Here is a 12,346-nt window from a genome sequence, read left to right as displayed (position 1 = left end):
CCCAAATTCCCGAATCCCCCCAAATTCCCCCCAAATCCCCGCGGAGGGGGAGGGGCCATTTTGGGGGTGGGGGAGGGGCCCCCCCCCGGGGCCTGGCCCGGTCAGCCCGGCCCGGTTTGCGACCCCTCCCCCACCCCAAAATGTCCCCTCCCCCCCCCTTGGGGACCCCCCCTGTCCCCTCCCCCACCCCAAAATGTCCCCTCCCCCCCCCCTTGCGGACCCCCCCTGTCCCCTCCCCCCCCCCAATGTCCCCCCCCCCCCTTGGGACCCCCCTGTCCCCTCCCCCCCCCCAATGTCCTCTCCCCTCCCCCCCCTTGGGACCCCCCTGTCCCCTCCCCCCCCAATGTCCCCTCCCCCCCCTTGGGACCCCCCGGCCCCGCCCCTCCCCCCCCCGCCCCACATCCCGTTTGGGGCCGCGGCGGCTGCGGGGCGGGGGGGGGCTCCTATGGGGCCGGAGGATTTGGGGTGAGCCCGGGGGGGGCAGTTATGGGGTCGGGGGCGCTTTTGGGGTGGATTTGGGGCATTTTTGGGGTGGATTTGGGGCATTTTTGGGGGCATTTTTTGGGCATTTTTTGGGCATTTTTGGGGTGGATTTGGGGCATTTTGGGGGCATTTTTGGAGCTGTTTTGGGTCTGATTTGGGGCAGATTTGGGGCAGTTTTGGGGCAGTTTTGGGGCAGTTGTGGGGCCAGAGGATTTGGGGTGAGCCTGGAGGGGGCAGTTATGGGGTCGGGGGCGCTTTTGGGGTGGATTTGGGGCATTTTTGGGGTGGATTTGGGGCATTTTTGGGGCATCTTTGGAGCTGATTTGGGGCAGTTTTGGGGCAGTTTTGGGGCAGTTGTGGGGCGCTTATGGGGCCGGAGGATTTGGGGTGACCCCGGGGGGGGCAGTTATGGGGTCGGGGGCGCTTTTGGGGTCGATTTGGGGCATTTTTGGGGTGAATTTGGGACATTCTGGGGCATTTTTGGGGTGCATTTGGGGCATTTTGGGGTCGATTTGGAGCTTTTTGGGGCATTTGGGGGACATTTTTGGGGTGGATTTGGGACATTTTGGGGGCATTTCTGGGGTGGATTTGGGTCATTTTTGGGGTGGATTTGGGACATTTTTGGGGTGGATTTGGGGCATTTCTGGGGTGGATTTGGGGCTTTTTGGGGCATTTTGGGGTGGATTTGGAGCATTTTTGGAGCTGATTTGGGGCAGTTTTGGGGCAGTTGTGGGGTCGGAGGATTTGGGGTGAGCCCGGGGGGGCAGTTATGGGGTCGGGGGGCGCTTGTGGGGTCGATTTGGGGCATTTTGGGGGCATTTGGGGCTTTTTGGGGCATTTTTTTGGTGGATTTGGGGCATTTTGGGGCATTTTTGGGGCTGATTTGGAGCTGATTTGGGGCAGTTTTGGGGCTGATTTGGAGCTGATTTGGGGCAGTTTTGGGGCAGTTGTGGGGCCAGAGGATTTGGGGTGAGGCCGGGGGGGCAGTTATGGGGTCTGGGGGCGCTTGTGGGGTGGATTTGGGGCATTTTGGGGCTTTTTGGGGCATGTTTGGGGTGGATTTGGGGCATTTTGGGGTGGATTTGGGGCATTTTCGGAGTATTTTTGGAGCTGATTTGGGGCAGTTTTGGGGCAGTTATGGGGCCGGAGGATTTGGGGTGAGTCCAGGGGGGCACTTTTGGGGTCGGAGGGGCAGTTATGGGGTCAGGGAGCTGATTTGGGGTTGGTTTGGGGCATTTTTGGGGTTGATTTGGGGCATTTTTGGGGCAGATTTGGAGCTGTAGTGGTTCTGTACTGGTTCTGTACTGGGAGCTGTACTGGTTCTATACCGGTGCCATACTGGGAGCTGTACTGGTTCTATACTGGTGCCGTACTGGTTCTATACCGGTGCCGTACTGGGAGCTGTACTGGTTCTATACTGGTGCCGTACTGGTTCTATACCGGTGCCATACTGGTGCTGTACTGGTGCTGTACTGGTTCTATACCGGTGCTGTACTGGGAGCTGTACTGGTTCTATACTGGTGCTGTACTGGTGCTGTACTGGGAGCTGTACTGGTTCTATACTGGTGCTGTACTGGTGCCGTACTGGTGCTGTACTGGGAGCTGTACTGGTTCTATACTGGTGCTGTACTGGTGCCATACTGGTGCTGTACTGGTGCCATACTGGGAGTTGTACTGGTGCTGTACTGGTTCTATACTGGTGCTGTACTGGTGCTGTACTGGTTCTATACTGGTGCTGTACTGGTGCCATACTGGTGCTGTACTGGTGCCGTACTGGGAGCTGTACTGGGAGCTGTACTGGTGCCGTACTGGGAGCTGTACTGGGTGCTGTACTGTCACCATACTGGTGCTGTACTGGGAGCTGTACTGGGAGCTGTACTGGGAGCTGTACTGGTGCCGTACTGGGAGCTGTACTGGGAGCTGTACTGTCACCATACTGGTGCTGTACTGGGAGTTGTACTGGCTCTATACTGGTGCTGTACTGGCTCTATACTGGTGCTGTACCAGTGCTGTACTGGTGCTCTAGTGGGAGTTGTACTGGTGCTGTACTGGTTCTGTACTGGTGCTGTACTGGTGCCATACTGGTGCTGTACTGGTGCCATACTGGGAGTTGTACTGGTGCTGTACTGGTGCTGTACTGGTGCTGTACTGGTGCCATACTGGGAGTTGTACTGGGTTTTGTACTGGTCTTGTACTGGTGCCCTACTGGTGCTGTACTGGGAGTTGTACTGGTTCTATACTGGTGCTGTACTGGGAGTTGTACTGGTTCTATACTGGTGCTGTACTGGTTCTATACTGGTGCCGTATTGGGAGTTTTACTGGTGCCATACTGGTGCCATACTGGGAGTTGTACTGGTGCTATACTGGTTCTGTACTGGTTCTATACTGGTGCTGTACTGGGAGTTGTACTGGTTCTATACTGGTGCCGTACTGGGAGCTGGAGCTGCCCTTGGTGCTTGTGCTCGTCCTGTCCCAGTTCCCCCCAGTTCATCCCAGTTCATCCCAGTCCCTCCCAGTCCCTCCCAGTTTATCCCAGTCCCTCCCGATTTGTCCCAGTCTCTCCCAGTCCATCCCAGTCTCTCCCAGTTTATCCCAGTCCCTCCCAGTCCATCCCAGTCTGTCCCAGTCCATCCCAGTCCCTCCCAGTCCATCCCAGTCTGTCCCAGTCCATCCCAGTCCCTCCCAGTCCATCCCAGTCTGTCCCAGTCCCTCCCAGTCCATCCCAGTCCCTCCCAGTCCATCCCAGTTTACCCCAGTCCCATCCCAGTCCCTCCCAGTCCACTCCAGCCCATCCCAGTCCCTCCCAGTTCCTCCCAGTCCATCCATGCCCCCTCCCCAGAATTCCCCAAATCCCTCTGTCCCCGCAGGGTCCCCGCGCCCCCTCCCCAACAATTCCCGTCCCCGAGTCTCTCCCGCCGACCCCGCGCCCCCTCCCCAATTCCCCGCATTCCCAATCCCCGCGCCCCCTTCCCAACAATTCCCGTCCCCGAGTCTCTCCCGCTGTCCCCACGCCCCCTCCCCAATTCGCCGCGTCCCCAAATCTCTCCCTCTGTCCCCGCAGTGTGCCCGCGCCCCCTCCCCAATAATTCCGTCCCCAAATCTCTCCCGCTGTCCCCGCTGTCCCCACGCCCCCTCCCCAATCCCCGCGCCCCCTCCCCAATAATTCCGGTCCCCGAGTCTCTCCCGCTGTCCCCGCGTTGTCCCCGCTGTCCCCACGCCCCCTCCCCAATATCCGCGCCCCCTCCCCAATAATTCCGGTCCCCGAGTCCCTCCCGCTGTCCCCACGCCCCCTCCCCAATCCCCGCGCCCCCTCCCCAATAATTCCGGTCCCCGAGTCCCTCCCGCTGTCCTCGCGTTGTCCCCGCTGTCCCCACGCCCCCTCCCCACTTCCCTGCATCCCCAAGTCTCTCCCGCTGTCCCCGCGCCCCCTCCCCAATAATTCCGGTCCCCGAGTCTCTCCCACTGTCCCCACGCCCCCTCCCCAATCCCCGCGCCCCCTCCCCAATAATTCCGTCCCCGAGTCCCTCCCGCTGTCCTCGCGTTGTCCCCGCTGTCCCCACGCCCCCTCCCCACTTCCCTGCATCCCCAAGTCTCTCCCGCTGTCCCCGCGCCCCCTCCCCAATAATTCCGTCCCCGAGTCTCTCCCGCTGTCCCCGCGTTGTCCCCGCTGTCCCCACGCCCCCTCCCCAATCCCCGCGCCCCCTCCCCAATAATTCCGGTCCCCGAGTCTCTCCCACTGTCCCCACGCCCCCTCCCCAATCCCCGCGCCCCCTCCCCAATAATTCCGTCCCGAGTCTCTCTCGCCGTCCCCGCGCCCCCTCCTCAATTCCCCTCATTCCCAATCCCCGCGCCCCCTCCCCAATAATTCCGGTCCCCGAGTCTCTCCCGCTGTCCCCGCGTTGTCCCCGCTGTCCCCACGCCCCCTCCCCAATCCCCGCGCCCCCTCCCCAATAATTCCGGTCCCCGAGTCTCTCTCGCCGTCCCCGCCGTCCCCGCGCTGTCCCCGCCGCCCCCGCTGCCCCTCCCCGCAGTTTCCCCGCGCCCCCTCCCCACAATTTCCCCCGCGTCTCCGCCGCTGTCCCTGCCCGGCCGCCGTCCCTCCCGCTCCGCCGGGTCCTAGAGCCGCTCCCGGTGCCGGTCCCGCCCGCCCGGCCCGGCCGCCAGCCCCGGGCCCTGCCGGGGCCCCCTCCCCATCCTCGGGGGCGATGCGGCCGCGCCCCCTCCCCACGCAGCCCCCGCCATGTCCCGCCGCGCCCCCTCCCCCCGCGCCGCGCCCCCTCCCCCCGCGCCCCCGCTCTCCTCCAGCTGGCCCCTGCTGGGACCCCCCCGCCGCAGCGTCTGGTACATCTACAGGTACGGGGACCCCCCCGGGACCCCCCGGGACCCCCGCGGGACCCCCCCGGGCCGGGACCACCCCCCAAAATCCATCCACCGTGTCCCCTTCTCCTGTTCCCGGCAGGGTCCCTCTGTCACCCCCCCGCGTCACTCGGGACCACCCGGGACCCCTCCAGTACCGGGACCCCCCCCCCGGGATCCCCCGGTACCGAGATCCCCCCTCGGGACCCCCCCGGGACCCCCCCCGGGCCGGGACCACCCCCCAAAATCCATCCACCGTGTCCCCTTCTCCTGTTCCCTGCAGGGTCCCTCTGTCACCCCCCCCCCCGTCACTCGAGACCCCCCCGGGACCCCCCCGTGTCATTCTGGACTCCCCCGGGACCCCTCCAGTACCGGGACCCCTCCGGGACCCCCCCCCCCCGGGCCAGGACCACCCCCCAAAATCCCTCCACCGTGTCCCCTTCTCCTGTCCCCTGCAGGGTCCCCCCAATGCCGCTGTCACCCCCCCCATGTCCCCGGGACCCCCCCCCCCGGGACCCCCCCGTGTCACTCGAGACCCCCCCGGGACCCCTCCAGTACCGGGAACCCCCCCCGGGACCCCGCCGGGCCGGGACCCCCCCCAAATCCATCCACCGTGTCCCCTTCTCCTGTCCCCTGCAGGGTCCCTCTGTCACCCCCCCGTCACTCGAGACCCCCCCGGGACCCCTCCGGGACTCCCCCCGGACCGGGACCCCCCCCCCCAAAACCCCTCCACCGTGTCCCCTTCTCCTGTTCCCTTCAGGGTCCCCCCAATGCCGCTGTCACCCCCCCATGTCACTCGAGACCCCCCCGGGACCCCTCCAGTACCGGGAACCCCCCCCGGGACCCCGCCGGGCCGGGACCACCCCCCAAAATCCCTCCACCGTGTCCCCTTCTCCTGTCCCCTGCAGGGTCCCTCTGTCACCCCCCCCGTGTCACTCGGGACCCCCCCGGGACCCCTCCAGTACCGGGAATCCCCCCCGGGACCCCCCCGGTACCGGGAACCCCACCCGGGACCCCCCGGGACCCCCCACCCGGGCCGGGACCACCCCCCCAAATCCATCCCCCGTGTCCCCTTCTCCTGTCCCCTGCAGGGTCCCTCTGTCACCCCCCCATGTCCCCAGGACCCCCCTGTGTCACTCGGGACCCCCCCGGTACCGAGACCCCCCCCCCCCGGGCCGGGACCCCCCCCCCAATTCCTGTCCCCTCTCCTGTCCCCAGGAGGGTCCCCCCCCCTCCAATCCTGGTGTCACCCCCCTGCACCGTGTCCCCCCCAATGTCCCCCTGTGTCCCCTGATGTCCCCCCAATGTCCCCCTGTGTCCCCCAATGTCACCCTTGGTGTCTCCTCGTGTCTCCCCAATGTCCCCCCCAATGTCCCCCTGTGTCCCCCAATATCCCCCCCAATGTCCCCCTGTGTCCCCTGATGTCCCCCCAATGTCCCCCTGTGTCCCCCAATGTCCCCTCATGTCCCCCCATGTCCCCCCAGTGTCCCCTCATGTCCCCCCAATGTCCCCTCATGTCCCCCCCATGTCCCCCCAATGTCCCCTCGTGTCCCCCCCCCCAATGTCCCCTCGTGTCCCCTCTGTCATTCTTTGTCCCCTCGGGGGGTGGCACGGGGGACACGGGACATCATGGGGGGAGGGGAGGTGACATGGGGGGGAGGGGACATGGGGACACCCGTGGGGACTTGGGGACACCCGTGGGGTGCTCTGGGGACACTGTTGGGGACACTGTTGGGGACAGGGGGTGTCACCCGTGGGCGGGGGAGGGGCTGGCAGGGGACAAGGGGGACACGTGGCCTCACTGCCATCCGTGTCCCCCCCCCCTTGTCCCCGTGTGTCACCTGCGGGTGTGTCCCCGTGTCTGCCCCGTGTCCCCAATGTCCCCAATGTCCCCAACCCCCTTGATGTCCCCAATGTCCCCAACCCCCTTGATGTCCCCGATGATGTCCCCAATGTCCCCACTGTCCCTGATGTCCCCGTGCTGTCCCTGCTGTCCCCAATGTCCCCGATGTCCCCAATGTCCCTTCCATGTCCCCAATGTCCCCCCAATGTCCCCAATGTCCCCAACCCCCGATGTCCCCAATGTCCCCAACATACCTGATGTCCCGCTGTCCCCAATGTCCCTGTGCTGTCCCCAATGTCCCCAATGTCCCCAATGCTGTCCCCAATGTCCCTGTGCTGTCCCCAATGTCCCCAATGTCCCCAATGCTGTCCCCGATGTCCCTGTGCTGTCCCCGATGTCCCCAATGTCCCCCATGTCCCCAATGTCCCCGATGTCCCCGTGCTGTCCCCAATGTCCCCAATGTCCCCAATGCTGTCCCCGATGTCCCTGTGCTGTCCCCGATGTCCCCAATGTCCCCCATGTCCCCAATGTCCCCGATGTCCCCGTGCTGTCCCCAATGTCCCCAATGTCCCCAATGCTGTCCCCGATGTCCCTGTGCTGTCCCCAATGATGTCCCCGATGTCCCCGATGTCCCCAATGCTGTCCCTGCTGTCCCCAATGATGTCCCCGATGTCCCCAATGCTGTCCCTAATGTCCCCCATGTCCCTAATGCTGTCCCCAATGTCCCCAATGTCCCCAATGTCCCCAATGCTGTCCCCGATGTCCCCAATGTCCCCAATGTCCCCAATGTCCCCAATGCTGTCCCCGATGTCCCCAATGCTGTCCCCGATGTCCCCAATGTCCCCAATGTCCCCGATGTCCCCGTGCTGTCCCCAATGTCCCCAATGTCCCCAATGCTGTCCCCAATGTCCCCGATGTCCCCTGGCTGTCCCTGATGTCCCCCATGTCCCCAATGTCCCCGTGCTGTCCCCGATGTCCCCAATGTCCCCTGGCTGTCCCCAATGTCCCCGATGTCCCCAATGTCCCCTGGCTGTCCCCAATGTCCCCCATGTCCCCAATGTCCCCCATGTCCCCAATGTCCCCCATGTCCCCGTGCTGCCCCGATGTCCCCAATGCTGTCCCCAATGCTGTCCCCAATGTCCCCAATGCTGTCCCCAATGTCCCCAATGCTGTCCCCAATGCTGTCCCCAATGCTGTCCCCAATGTCCCCAATGCTGTCCCCAATGTCCCCCATGTCCCCAATGCTGTCCCCAATGTCCCCAATGCTGTCCCCATTGATGTCCCCAATGCTGTCCCCAATGTCCCCAATGCTGTCCCCATTGATGTCCCCAATGCTGTCCCCAATGTCCCCAATGCTGTCCCCATTGATGTCCCCAATGCTGTCCCCAATGTCCCCAATGTCCCCAATGTCCCCAATGTCCCCTGGCTGTCCCCGATGTCCCCAATGTCCCCAATGCTGTCCCCAATGTCCCCCATGTCCCCAATGCTGTCCCCAATGTCCCCAATGCTGTCCCCATTGATGTCCCCAATGCTGTCCCCCATGTCCCCCATGTCCCCAATGCTGTCCCCAATGTCCCCAATGCTGTCCCCAATGTCCCCAATGCTGTCCCCAATGTCCCCAATGTCCCCGTGCTGTCCCCGATGTCCCCTGGCTGTCCCCGATGTCCCCAATGTCCCCAATGCTGTCCCCAATGTCCCCAATGTCCCCGTGCTGTCCCCGATGTCCCCGTGCTGTCCCCAGCGATTACATCATCAAGGAGAAGACGGTGCTGCTGCAGAAGAAGGACAGCGAGGGCTTCGGCTTCGTCCTGCGCGGGGCCAAGGGTGAGCGGCACAGCTGGCACAGCTGGCACACCTGGGCACACCTGGGGATACACCTGGGCACAGCTGGGACACACCTGGGCACACCTGGGGATACACCTGGGACACACCTGGGGATACACCTGGGGATACACCTGGGCACAGCTGGGACACACCTGGGCACACCTGGGACACCTGGGCACACCTGGGACACCTGGGCACACCTGGGACACCTGGGCACACCTGGGCACACCTGGGCACAGCTGGGACACCTGGGACACCTGGGCCACACCTGGGCACACCTGGGCACACCTGGGCACACCTGGGGACACACCTGGGCACACCTGGGCACACCTGGGACACACCTGGGACACCTGGGCACAGCTGGGCACAGCTGGGGATACACCTGGGGATACACCTGGGCACACCTGGGGACAGCTGGGACACACCTGGGCACACCTGGGACACCTGGGCACACCTGGGCACAGCTGGGGATACACCTGGGGATACACCTGGGGATACACCTGGGCACACCTGGGCACACCTGGGGATACACCTGGGGATACACCTGGGCACACCTGGGGATACACCTGGGACACACCTGGGGATACACCTGGGCACACCTGGGGATACACCTGGGACACACCTGGGGATACACCTGGGCACACCTGGGCACAGCTGGGGATACACCTGGGGATACACCTGGCACAGCTGGGGATACACCTGGGGATACACCTGGGCACAGCTGGGGATACACCTGGCACAGCTGAGACACCTGGCACACCTGGGCAGACCTGGGCAGACCTGGGCACACCTGGGCACACCTGGCACACCTGGGCACACCTGGGGATACACCTGGGCACACCTGGGGACACCTGGGCACACCTGGCACACCTGGGCACACCTGGGGACACCTGGGCACACCTGGGCACACCTGGGCACACTTGGGGCACACCTGGGCACACCTGGGCTCACCTGGGCACATCTGGGCACACCTGGGACAATTGGGACACACCTGGGCACACCTGGGCTCACCTGGGCACACCTGGGCACACCTGGGACAGGTGTGGGACACACCTGGGCACACCTGGGCACACCTGGGCTCACCTGGGCACATCTGGGCACACCTGGGCACACCTGGGACAATTGGGACACACCTGGCACACCTGGGCACACCTGGGCACACCTGAGACACACCTGGGCACACCTGGGGACGGGGGGGGGGGCTGGAGGGTCCCAGGGTGGCCCCAGAGGTTCCTTGGGGGGGGTGTGGGGGAATTTGGGGATTTTTTGGAAAATTTGGGGAAAATTTGGGAAATTATGGGGAATTTTGGGAGTTTTGGGGAAATTTTGGGTTTTTTGGGGGAGAATTTTGGGATTTTTGGGGGGGAACTTCAGAGGAATTTTGGGAATTTGGGGAAATTTTGGGGTTTTGGGGGAGAATTTTGGGGATTTTTTGAGATTTTTGGAGAATTTGGGGGAATTTGGGGGGATTTGGGACTTTTTGGGGGAATTTTGGGATTTTTTTGTTTCTGGGGAAATTTGGGAGATTCTGGGATTTTTTGGGGGGGAACTTTGGCGGAATTTTGGGAATTTGGGGAAATTTGGGGGAAATTTGGGGAAATTTTGCAGAATTTTGGGGAAAATTTGGGAAATTTTGGGGAATTTGGGGGTTTTTTTTTAAATTTTGGTGTTTTTGGGGGGCCAATTCTGGGATTTTTTTGTTTCTGGGGAAATTTGGGAGATTTTGGGATTTTTGGGGGGGAACCTCGGAGGAATTTTGGGAATTTGGGGAAATTTTTGGGGTTTTGGGGAGGGGGGATTTTGGGGATTTTTTGGAAATTTTTGGAGAATTTGGGGGAATTTGGGGCTTTTGGGGGGAATTTTGGGATTCTTTTCAGATTTTGGGGAATTTGGGGAAATTTTGGAGAATTTTGGGGAAAATTCGGGAAATTATGGGGAATTTTGGGGTTTTTCAGAAATTTTGGGGCTTTTTGGGGGAATTTAGGGATTTTTTGGGGGGAATATTGGGGGATTTGGGAGTTTTTTTTGAGGAGGATTTTGGGATTTTGTTGAGATTTTTTAGGGGAATTTTGGGAGAAATTTGGGTCTGTTTTAAACGGGATTTGGGGGATTTTTGGAGGAATTTTTTGGGGGGGGGGAAATTGGGATTTTTTGTGAATTTGGGGATTTTTCTGGGGATTTGGGGATTTTTTTAATGGGATTTTTTGGGGGGATTTGCGATATTTTTTGGGATTTTTCCCCCACAATTTATCTGGGGATTTTGGGATTTTTCTGGAAATTTTGGGATTCTTAAAATGGGATTTGGGATTTTTTCGGGAATTTTGGGATTTTTCTGGGAATTTGGGATTTTTAATGGGATTTTTCTGAGGATTTGGGGATTTTTGGGGGGATTTTTGGGGGGATTTGGGCTTTTTAATGGGATTTTTTTTATTTTTAACGGGATTTTTGGGGGGAATATTGGGGGATTTTTGGGATTTTTCTGGAAATTTTGGGATTTTTTTTTTAATCTTGGATTTTTGGGAAATTTGGGATTTTTTTCTGGGGATTTGGGGATTTTGAGGGGGGGATTTGGGCTTTTTAATGGGATTTTTAAAATTATTTTTAATGGGATTATTGGGGGATTTTTGCGGGATTTTTGGGATTTTTTCTGGGAATTTTGGGATATTTTTTTTTTTAATTTGGGGATTTTGGGATTTTTTCGGGAATTTGGGGATATTTAAATGGGATTTTTTGGGGGGGAATTTGGGCTTTTTAATGGGATTTTTTTTTTTAACGGGATTTTTTGGGGGATTTTTGGGGGAATTTTTCTGGGATTTTTTTTTATTTTTCTGGGAATTTGGGGATTTTTGGGGAATTTTGGGATTTTTTAATGGGATTTTTTGGGGGGATTAGGGCCTTTTAATGGGATTTTTTTTGGATTTTTGGGGGATTTTTGGGGGATTTTGGGGGGATTTTTGGGATTTTCTGGGAATTTTGGGATTTTTTTTGGGAATTTTGGGATTTTTAATGGGATTTTTTGGGGGGATTTGGGCTTTTTAATGGGATTTTTTTTGGGATTTCTTTCGGATTTCTTTTGGATTTTTGGGGGGATTTTTGGGGCGGATTTTTGGGATTTTTTGGGGGGATTTTTTGGGGATTTTTGGGATTTGGTGATTTTGGGGGATTTGGGGGTTTATTTTTGGGGTGAATTTGGGCTTTTTTTATGGGATTTTTTTTTTTTTTAGGGATTTTTTTGGGATTTTTTTGGGGATTTTTGGGATTTGGTGATTTTGGGGGATTTGGGGGTTTTTTTGGGGTGAATTTTGGTGTTTTTGGGGTCTGACCCCCCTCCCCCCACAGCGCAGACCCCCATCGAGGAGTTCACCCCCACCCCAATTCTGGGTGGCTTTGGGGCCGTTTTGAACGGGGATTTTTGGGATTTTTGGGGGGATTTGGGGATTTTGGGGGGAATTTTGGGATTTTTCTGGGAATTTTGGGATTTTTGGGGATTTTTTTGGGGAATTTGGTGATTTTTAAATGGGATTTTTTGGGGGGAATTTGGTTTTTTTTATGGGATTTTTTTTTTTAATGGGATTTTTTTGGGGATTTTTGGGATTTGGGGATTTGGGGGATTTGGGGGTTTATTTTTGGGGTGAATTTTGGTGTTTTTGGGGTCTGACCCCCCTCCCCCCACAGCGCAGACCCCCATCGAGGAGTTCACCCCCACCCCGGCCTTCCCGGCCCTGCAGTACCTGGAGTCGGTGGATGAAGGGGGCGTGGCCTGGAGGGCGGGGCTGCGCATGGGCGACTTCCTGATCGAGGTGAGGCCACGCCCACAGCTGGGCACACCTGGGGGCACAC

At 59.5% G+C, this 12,346-nt stretch overlaps 1 long non-coding RNA gene across 2 annotated transcripts; it reads left to right on the top strand.

The window, feature by feature from the left end:
* The first annotated feature begins 4,764 nt into the window (after positions 1–4,764).
* On the top strand, positions 4,765–12,304 carry LOC128783406 (uncharacterized). 2 transcript variants are annotated; one of them, XR_008429143.1, is made up of 3 exons: positions 4,765–4,836; positions 8,424–8,506; positions 12,182–12,304. It is a non-coding gene; the product is annotated as an uncharacterized LOC128783406 (long non-coding RNA). The 2 variants fall into 2 exon arrangements; XR_008429144.1 differs by lacking the exon at positions 12,182–12,304 and adding an exon at positions 11,846–11,879.
* Positions 12,305–12,346: the final 42 nt, after the last annotated feature.

The sequence above is a fragment of the Vidua chalybeata genome, unplaced genomic scaffold, assembly GCF_026979565.1.
Source record: "Vidua chalybeata isolate OUT-0048 unplaced genomic scaffold, bVidCha1 merged haplotype scaffold_333_ctg1, whole genome shotgun sequence".
Classification (NCBI taxonomy): Eukaryota; Metazoa; Chordata; class Aves; order Passeriformes; family Viduidae; genus Vidua; species Vidua chalybeata.
This window is presented reverse-complemented; position numbering and strand designations above follow the sequence as displayed.